Genomic DNA, 9,218 nt, shown 5'->3' on the forward strand with positions numbered 1-9,218 from the left:
TTACATGCATGACTTTACTATGCTGCTAGCTGAAATAGAGTATTTGAAAAAAAGGGTGAATTATTGTTCTAACTTAAGTTCCAATTTATGTCATTTATTATAACTTAATTTAATATACTAATTAATTTTTTTATTATCTTACAGGAAATTGAACTGGAAAATGAAAGCGTTTGTCTCCGAACCAAGGTAAATATTAAACACATAAAATTTAATATCTTCCTTAATTATATGATCAGCTGAATAGACAAATAAACAATTAGTTTCTCCCATTACATGCATGACTTTACTATTAATAAGGACTGGCTAGGATATGATCATATGAGACCATAAATACTTGTAAAAGGGTAGGGTGAACCGGTTGATGTATTTCGGTTCGAATTTTTAAATTTAAATTATTTCAAATTTTCAGTTATGATCTTTTTTATATTCGGATTAAATTTGAGTTAACATGGAAATCGAATATACTCATTCTTTTTATTGGATTTTGTTTTACACGAAAAAGTTTAGATTGCAGAAGTAGAGAGGCTTCAGCAGGCGAACATGGTGACTGGACCTGAGCTTAATGCCATTCAAGCTTTAGCTTCTCGCAATTTCTTAGCCCCAATGTGATGGAGCCTCCAACTGCTTATTCCGACAAGAAGATTCTCCATATTGGGTACTAATTTCCTTCTGGTTTCGTATTTCTTGGACGATACAACTGCACAACACAGACACATAATAAGAGATACAAGTAAAAAGTAGATTTTATATAATAAAACTGATGCATCAAAATATTTATAGTACCTTTATGTATGTATATTATACGTATAATTGTGTGTCGTGTTTTAACCCTAAAATATTTGATCATTATTTGCAGGTAGCAAGAGAAAACAAATATGGAAGAATGAATAGTTAAATAAAATAAGAAGGGATGCATTTACAACTACTATGAAGCTGGTGTGATATATATGGATATATATTGCTAGGATGCTCAATATGTAATAACTACACTGTCTTTTAAAAAGTTCAATTAAAACATTTTAGTTATTAAAACATTTATCTTATTAAATATATAAATAAGAAATATAATAAAATTAATCTCAATTTTTTATTATATATAAGATAGATTAATCATAATAATCAAATTTTCCCTCTACGTGTGTCAAAGAGCACAAATTAACCACTAATTAATAAAAAAATATCATACTAAGAAACGGTTGAAAAATTAATCAGATCACTCGGAAAAATACAAACAAATATGATACAAGCACGATAGGTGAAGATTGAAGATTGTCAAAACTAACATAGGAGTAGAACAATTAAGGTCAGTACATTGATAATGACTTTATACAAAGAAATATCTATGATGATTGCGAGTATCTATCAATATAAGAGAATCAACTTGAGGATTCAATGTAGGAGTATATCAATAAGATAAACCAATAAAAACTAGTTGAAGAGGCATTGATAAATCTAACCTTTAAAAAACAAGAAACATGCTATAATAATATACAAAAACAACTATCATTTTCGTACATTGTCAAAATCATTTTTAGATTCGAAATAGTTTTTCTTGAAAATTGTATACATTTAAAAAATTGAACCGTCATGGGTCGTTTAGGGCCATGTATGATTGAACACCATTGAAATTACCTTTTCTTAAACTTTTATTTTTTATAAAAAAAATTAGGATGTTTACATTTAAGACCATATAAAAATTGAGTTTGGAAGTTGATTATTTGTGAGAAAAGTCAAAGCAACCTCATAACGTCCCAAATTAATATCTTTTAAACATATGTTATCTTTATTTTTTAAAATTCATGAATTCAAATTTTTTTTATTTTTAATTGAAATTGAAGTTTAGTTTTTAATTTGAATTATTTTAGGATCCCTTGTATGTAAATTTTGAGAAGCACTTCTTCCTATCACAAATGATGATGAAAAGTCTGATGAAAGATGCCTTCCTGTCACAAATAATTAACTAGATAACATTCAGTAAGTTAGTACACCATCACGTTAATTATCGTGATATGATAAATTTACCTTAATTTTTAGAAAATATTTTTTTATGAAATGCATTTTTAAATTTTAAAAATGAATAACACTATAAAAAATATTTGTGTTCGAACTACAACGTTGCATAATGCATTTATATTGTAGATTGGTTAAAAAATTATAAAGAAATATTACCTTGTAAAATGTTAAAAATTAAATTAAAAAATTTAAAACTTACAAGTAAAAATAACAATTTACATTTAAAAAGGACTAATTTATATATATTCAATCCTCTATGCTTTATTTATATAAATTACGTGTTTTAATTTTGAATAAATTAAAAATATTAAAATTTGTTAAGTACAACGTAATTTTCAAGTTAAATATATTGTTAAACTCAACAATTAATTTATTAAAACGCCGATCATATAAAACATTTAAAACATTAAGTGACGATATCCTTTGTATAGATAGAATGTCAATTAAATATTAATGATATGTATAACAATTTAAAGTATTGTTATATCAATTAAAAATTAATTTTTATTTAATTACAAAATTGCGTGGTAAGAATTACTGCAATTTAGTTAATTTTTTAATTGAAATGGAAAACTCCAATTTTTTATTTAGAAAAAATGTATTAACCATTACAGTAAGAAGAGAATAATAGTTGGTGATTAAACCGATGATTGGGCTGGTCGAATGGTACGGCCCAAACTCCATTGTCCATCATTTAATATGTTTGATGCGATTAAGAAAGCGAGAATTGAGAGAGACGATGGAGGGTCCTCCACCCAACGACTTCTGTATCCAAATCAATTTGTGTCGGTCGTGACGATGTGAGAAAACTATTCACGAACGTAAAATTTAAATCAAAATTAATTTAAATGTCTAAAATAGAGAAGGTCAACATGATAACAAAAAACGTCATCTTAATCAGTCGTGACCGATATCAAATTCAACTCAAAAAAAGATAAACGAAAATAATGACAAAAAAATCGAAAACTACTAAAAAAATAAAAAATAATATACTACAAAGACAAAGATAAACATATTACAAATAGCAGTTAGAATATTTACTGGCATTCAAATTCATCCAGATATGGCATTGATCCTTTCAGCCAAGCAGATATAACTATGCTTTCTTCTGAAAAGCTCTTCTCCTTTTCTTCCACCTTAAATTTTCCAATTTCTCAGATTTCCATCGTCTAAATTTTTCTCGATCCTTCAGCCATTCAGAATAATCTTTTCCTTGCTTGCACTCGATGAAGTCGGCTAAATCCGCAACAGCAGATGAGTCTTGGGAACCTTGTAAAACGCATCTGAGAAAAATCTCACCATTGCAAGTTTCACCAGTAGTCTCTTCTATGCTGAGAGCCGATTCAACATGATTTTTCTCTGAACTTCCTGGTTCCTGCTCTTGAGCTCTATTTTTAGAACTCGTCTGAGATCTAGTTCTGCAACAATGAAGAAAAAGGAGAATGAGATCCCCCTCCCTAAAATATAGACAACAGTGGACTCTATATGTTACTCGGACTATTCTGTTAAATATCTAATACAGGTATTTGTCGAATAAGGCTATGATCTAATTTTTTCCAAGTTTTTTAATATATTTGAAAGGTCCTTAAAAGGTCATATCCCCGTATCCGTATCTAAATATGTGTCGGAGACGAATACTTCACAAAGCCAGATTTAAACAAGTCTTATTCAAAAGGACTAGCAAAGACTTAAAGAAGAAGAAAAGTTAACTAAAATGTACACCGTAGACAGAACAAATTGGATCAATTAGGCGCTTGGCATCATCAGCATAATAAGATTGACACAAAAATGTCACCTACCCCAAGTACAGTGTCTGAATTTTCTGGAATTTTAGTGCAACAGCGTGGCTAGATTTCCGATCACGAGAACCTGAATCATCATTCTCAATTATTTCGTAAGGCAAGATGTAATGAGCTTGACAAAGAAGAAAAAGAAAACCTTACCTCACTAGTATTAAGTGAAGGTTCAGATTTTCCGACTTTAACACCGATTTCCATGATGAAGATTTTACCCTTGAGTCTAATAAGGATCCAAATGCATGGAGATCACCCGCTTCATAAACAAATAATTTCAGCAGTATTATCAATGTAAATATGCAGTTCTTAACCAGAAAATCAAGCCCACTAGAATAACTTAGAGACAACAAGCCTGAGAAATGAAAGAACATCCATTTTAACTTCTTATGCCTTGTTGGCTGAATTTCCATCATGTCATGTAAGAACTTCTGAACTGGTAAGCGTATACCAAACTGCTGAAAACATTGAAAGTAGCAACCAAAAGATCATACTCCTTACTTAATGCAACATTTTCCGATGTTTTCAAAGACCCAGAATCTCCGCCTTGTGTTAGAACCCTTATGGCTTGTAACATAGCAGAACTCATTAGCTTCAATATGGATGCGAGAAGACAAATATCTTGAGGACTAGTATCTTCCTTTTCAGCAGTATACAGTCATCAAATCATCAGAAGAACCCCGGAGTGTTATACAGCTTATGATTGATAGAATGTCATCTCTAGTGGATTCCCAACAACATGAAGGCTCTCTTTTGTGTATGCAACAGAGGCAGCAACTAGCTCAGACCTTCTTTTAGTAATGTACTGCTTAAATATGAATTCCATGAATTATCAAATTTAGCGATGAGATTGTGAATTTTCTCTTTCGTAGCTGGCAAAAGACAAGAATCAAAATCCATCTGACTGTAACTTGCACGAAAATGTGATTTCAAAAAAGAATCATTGCTGCTATGGGGTAGCCTTACATGTTTCATATTGGACATGGGTCTGGTGTACAAGGCAACTGACCTTTCAAATGCAGATAGGTATGCTCTTAGTTCACTGCTTGAATTCAAATGCTCAGAAGACATGCTAATTCCAATGACTTCGGAACCAATAAAATCAGATATGCCTGAAACATTTTGGGCGCGGACAACAGGACAGGGTTAAGAAACAATGACAAGGCCGTAGTCAAAGTCATTTCTGGAACTCTGAAGTTATTGTTAGGAAGCCAAAATAATCTATCGAGAAATTCTTAAATGCTTGGTCATCAGAAAGTGAGAGTATAAAGTGAGCAGAAAGAACCTCCACACACTTCCAACATTACCATGGCCAAAGTGACGTGTGAATACAAACTCATTCCCACAAGAGAGAGTCAACAAATAAAAGGTACTGCCTCACTGATTCATGCATCAGAAGCTCGTCTGCAACAACCTACACATGGCATTTTTAGTATTATGTCACTCTTTTCCCGCTTAAGTATATCCTAATAGTTTCACATGGCAGCCTAACAAACATAAAACTATCTATGACGAGAAAAGTCACTTTAAAAAAGCAAAAATGAAAAAGCAACGCCATTATTTAGATTGAAAAGTTGCCATGTTGTTTTAGAACAAACTCACAAAGTGCCACCCAATATAGGAGAAATACCAATACCAGCTTACGTAATATACAAAGGTGATGAGTATTATGAACACAAGTAAAGCCATTGGCATTGCAGAGTAATATCAATAATCTATGAGGAAAAATCTGAGTCGAATGCAGAGAACAAGAACTGGGTAATGTCCAACAATCATTGACAAGAGAATAACGCAAACCTAACAATTTTTTTTAATATCATGGCTAAACAATAAAGCAATACGTGACAAAATATAAAACATAAGGACTTTGGATTATAACTTCACTCTCCAAAAGCAAAGAAAAATTTCTATGAATCTATCTAGCCAGGCTACAAACATTTTTCCTATGAGTTTTCCTGCATCAAAACTAACAATTGTTCCTATAATTCGATGTTTTCTAACAAATAAACATAGTTCAAAGAGCTTTAGTAATCTGCAAAATGCACTAACATTACAAGCAGTTGAATAATCGAATTTTGAATCAAAGCATGTGCAATATAAAATTCAAAACCGAAATCAAAATTACCTCAAGCACAGCACAGAAATGGCATGAAATGGATTAGAAAGTTCCGCGAAACTTAAGGAAGTTAAGGAAGTAACCAAGTGCTCAGCGTGGAGAGTAGTGCCACCATTATCGACAACATACATTTGCGCGAAACCTCCTTTTCGAAACTATTATAAGGTTTTTCATTACCTCCTTTAACTCCACAGAAACACATTTCCTTAGTATCCCCAAAATAATTCGACCTTTTCGACAAGAAGTTTCTGATCCAAAACAAGCAGTTGAAAACTACAATGCAGCATCTCAAAAGCAAAGTTAGCTCTTTAATGGAAGCTTCGACATGACATGGAAGATAGAGTGGGAATGAATCGGGTGGGGGAAGCATCATTCAAAGCAGAGAATACTTCATCGAACTTGGCATTGAGTTTGTCGTGTAAGACATCTGAGATTTCACGAGTATCCTGAATTTGAGTTTGAATTCGTTGGAACTGAACTCGGTTTCCGAGAAATTTAAATTGCATTCGGAATCAGAGCAGCTTAAAGTAAGCAGTAGCAAATACAAGCCTTCTAGTGTTTCTGATTTTAGACCCTAAAATCAATCAAATTAAAAACAGAGGAAAAAGAAGAAGAATGGCAGTGGAAGTGAAACGATTGTAAAGAAGAGAAGAAAGATGAGAAAATGACCTGAGGAGAAGAAAGAGGAAAATAGGGTTTGGAAGTTGAAAGAAGAGTGTTCTTCCTGGGCTTCTTGGTCCTGCTGGGTCTTTTTGAAGTCATTTTCTCAGAATACAAATCCCGCCACGCCAAACCCACCAATCCGCACAAGAGGTATAAAAGATTCGCACTTCAAAGGCGGCAGGAGCAGAGACTAGCAAACCAGATCAGACCGTTGGTTCAATAGATTAAACCGAGAAAAGGACGATCCGATTCAATCCTACAGATTTTGTTTTGGGTAAAAAGACCCTTTGGCCTTTAGGTAACTTTCGATTTTGAAATTTGATAAATTGGTCCCTCTCATAAAAAAAGTAATTTAGTGTATTGATTTGATTATGATTCTAGAAAAATTAACTCACATTTCACATTCTAAAATTGATGACATGGAATGAAATTTTTAATTGTTTATAACATTTCAATAAAATAATATATAAACATTAAATACTAAATTTATAATAACATCAATAAAATATTAATATCTTAATTAATTAGTTTTAATTACTTACTTTTCTATTGAAATGTCTTATTTTATTTTTTTGCCCTCCGATAAGGTTTCACCCTGAGTAATATGGATTAATTTGTGCCACATCTGACTTTAATAAGTGAATCTTCTAACAATAAATTTTACGTATACAAAGACTCAAACTCGAAAACCTATTTAAACGATATCATTATTTACGACTTAGACCAATATCATATTATTATATTAATATATTCTTAATGTTGCCTAAACATAAACAATATAATATAATAAAAATATTTAAAACTTCAAATACTTTAACAACAATTCCGATATAGGAGGCAAAATCACTCAATAGGGAGGTGGGGAAAAGAATTTGTTGAAATAGTGTATGTTTGGAATTATTTTCTTAAAGTGTATGTACACTGTATATTAGAGAAGACGTTGAAATTACCGTAACAAGATGCTATGCCAAAGGAAAGGCTTTTCCACAGCCATATTAGTTTCTAGTCTAAGTCTCATGGTTTTTATGCAAACAAGATCCATATAATGGCAGGTTTGCAGAGCATACACCAGAAAAACTCACTACAGATCTATTTATTCATCTCGAAGATTCAAAAAAGAATAAGGGAATAAATTAGAAGCCATGAGAGAAAACACACTTTTATTTTGAAGGCTCCTCTTGCCTCATTACAAACTATGCTACTACTTATGTAGGCTAAAGGAGAACATGATAAACTGATAAACTTTCCATATTTACAAGCATATTTCATAGGATACTAGACAAAGCCTGAAAAGATAAAATACATAAGATAGGTTTTTGACATAATAAAGGCTACATGTCACTATAATCGGCGGACTCATCAGCGTATATTTAGCTCAATCATTTTGTCTTCTTTTTTCTTGCTTTATCCTATAGAGCTTTAATGATAGGCCTTATACTAATCTTCTAGGTCTATATCTATCTTTTCACATGCTGAGATTGTTGTTAAGCTTGTTTCTTCTGTTGAAACTTATGATAACTCATCTCTTTGCTGGCAAACTAATGATCAATGATAATATTGGGACCATTTTGAGGGATCAGATATACTTTCTCGATATCACGTGTTGCCTCCATGACTACTTATGGTAAGTGTAAGGTTTGTAAGCCATGAATCCCATGGTGCCCAACATCTGCCGTTGGCTATATCTCTAATGGAATATGTCTGTTTAGTTAGAAAAAAAACACTTTTGCAATGCTCTGTATGATCATCCATTCTTCTGACATCATCATGATAAATTTGGTCCACCCATGCTGTAGGAAAATAATCTTAACTGCTTAGATTTTCCATGTTGCGGGAAATAATGTGGCTTGTACAAAATGATTATCAGGAATAATATAGGGTTTTGTTGGTATTCTTTGTTGATCATATAGCCATTGAGAAGAAGGTTAAAACCATTGGAGGATGGTTAAAAGGTTTTGATCTCTGGTTGGATTTGTCCTTGAATTGCTTTGTCTAGAAAATATTGAAGGACTGGGAAAGAGAATTGGATCGCTACATGGTGTATGTGGGTTAAAATACCACAGTAACCATTTTTTAATTTAAATTCAAAATGCATTGGATGAATAAAGGGATAATCAGGATGTAACCCGTGTGGTTTTAGACACAATCCTTCTTAGTTTATAAAAAGATCTAACTGGTATTCAAAAATCATATCCCCAGCTTTAGAGTGGAATATATTTTCTATTACCAGTCTATATAAACTTCAGGGGAAATTATGGGTAATATTGGGGAACAAAAAGGCTGACAGTAATACCCCAAAATTTGGTTAGTAACCAAAACGTAAGTTTGAAAGTTTAGTTGTCAAAGTATAAAATTGGGAAATTTTAGGGACCTAAATGGTAATTTTTCAAAAAAGAATTTTTATTCCATAAATTGATAGTTTTCTTAAAAATGGGGTTCCATGAAAATCAGATTCTTGATCGAAAATTTTGTTTAAAAACTAGAAATGGTTAAATTTGATAAATCGGATCAAATAAAAAATTTGAAAAAATTGAAGGATGATAAAATTATGTTTAAAAATATTTCCACATTTTAAAATGATGGAAAACAATATAAATAATTGGATTTGAATTTATTTCCATGATCAATTTGGG

The 9,218-nt window shown here is 31.7% G+C and overlaps 1 long non-coding RNA gene across 1 annotated transcript; it reads left to right on the forward strand.

Annotated features, from left to right (window-relative positions):
- LOC120200589 lies at nucleotides 1-615 on the forward strand. The gene is made up of 3 exons (XR_005523574.1): nucleotides 1-55; nucleotides 145-186; nucleotides 508-615. It is a non-coding gene; the product is annotated as an uncharacterized LOC120200589 (long non-coding RNA).
- The last annotated feature ends 8,603 nt before the right edge of the window (nucleotides 616-9,218 follow it).

Source organism: Hibiscus syriacus, unplaced genomic scaffold, assembly GCF_006381635.1.
Source record: "Hibiscus syriacus cultivar Baekdansim isolate YM2019G1 unplaced genomic scaffold, ASM638163v2 tig00006222_pilon, whole genome shotgun sequence".
Taxonomy (NCBI): domain Eukaryota; kingdom Viridiplantae; phylum Streptophyta; class Magnoliopsida; order Malvales; family Malvaceae; genus Hibiscus; species Hibiscus syriacus.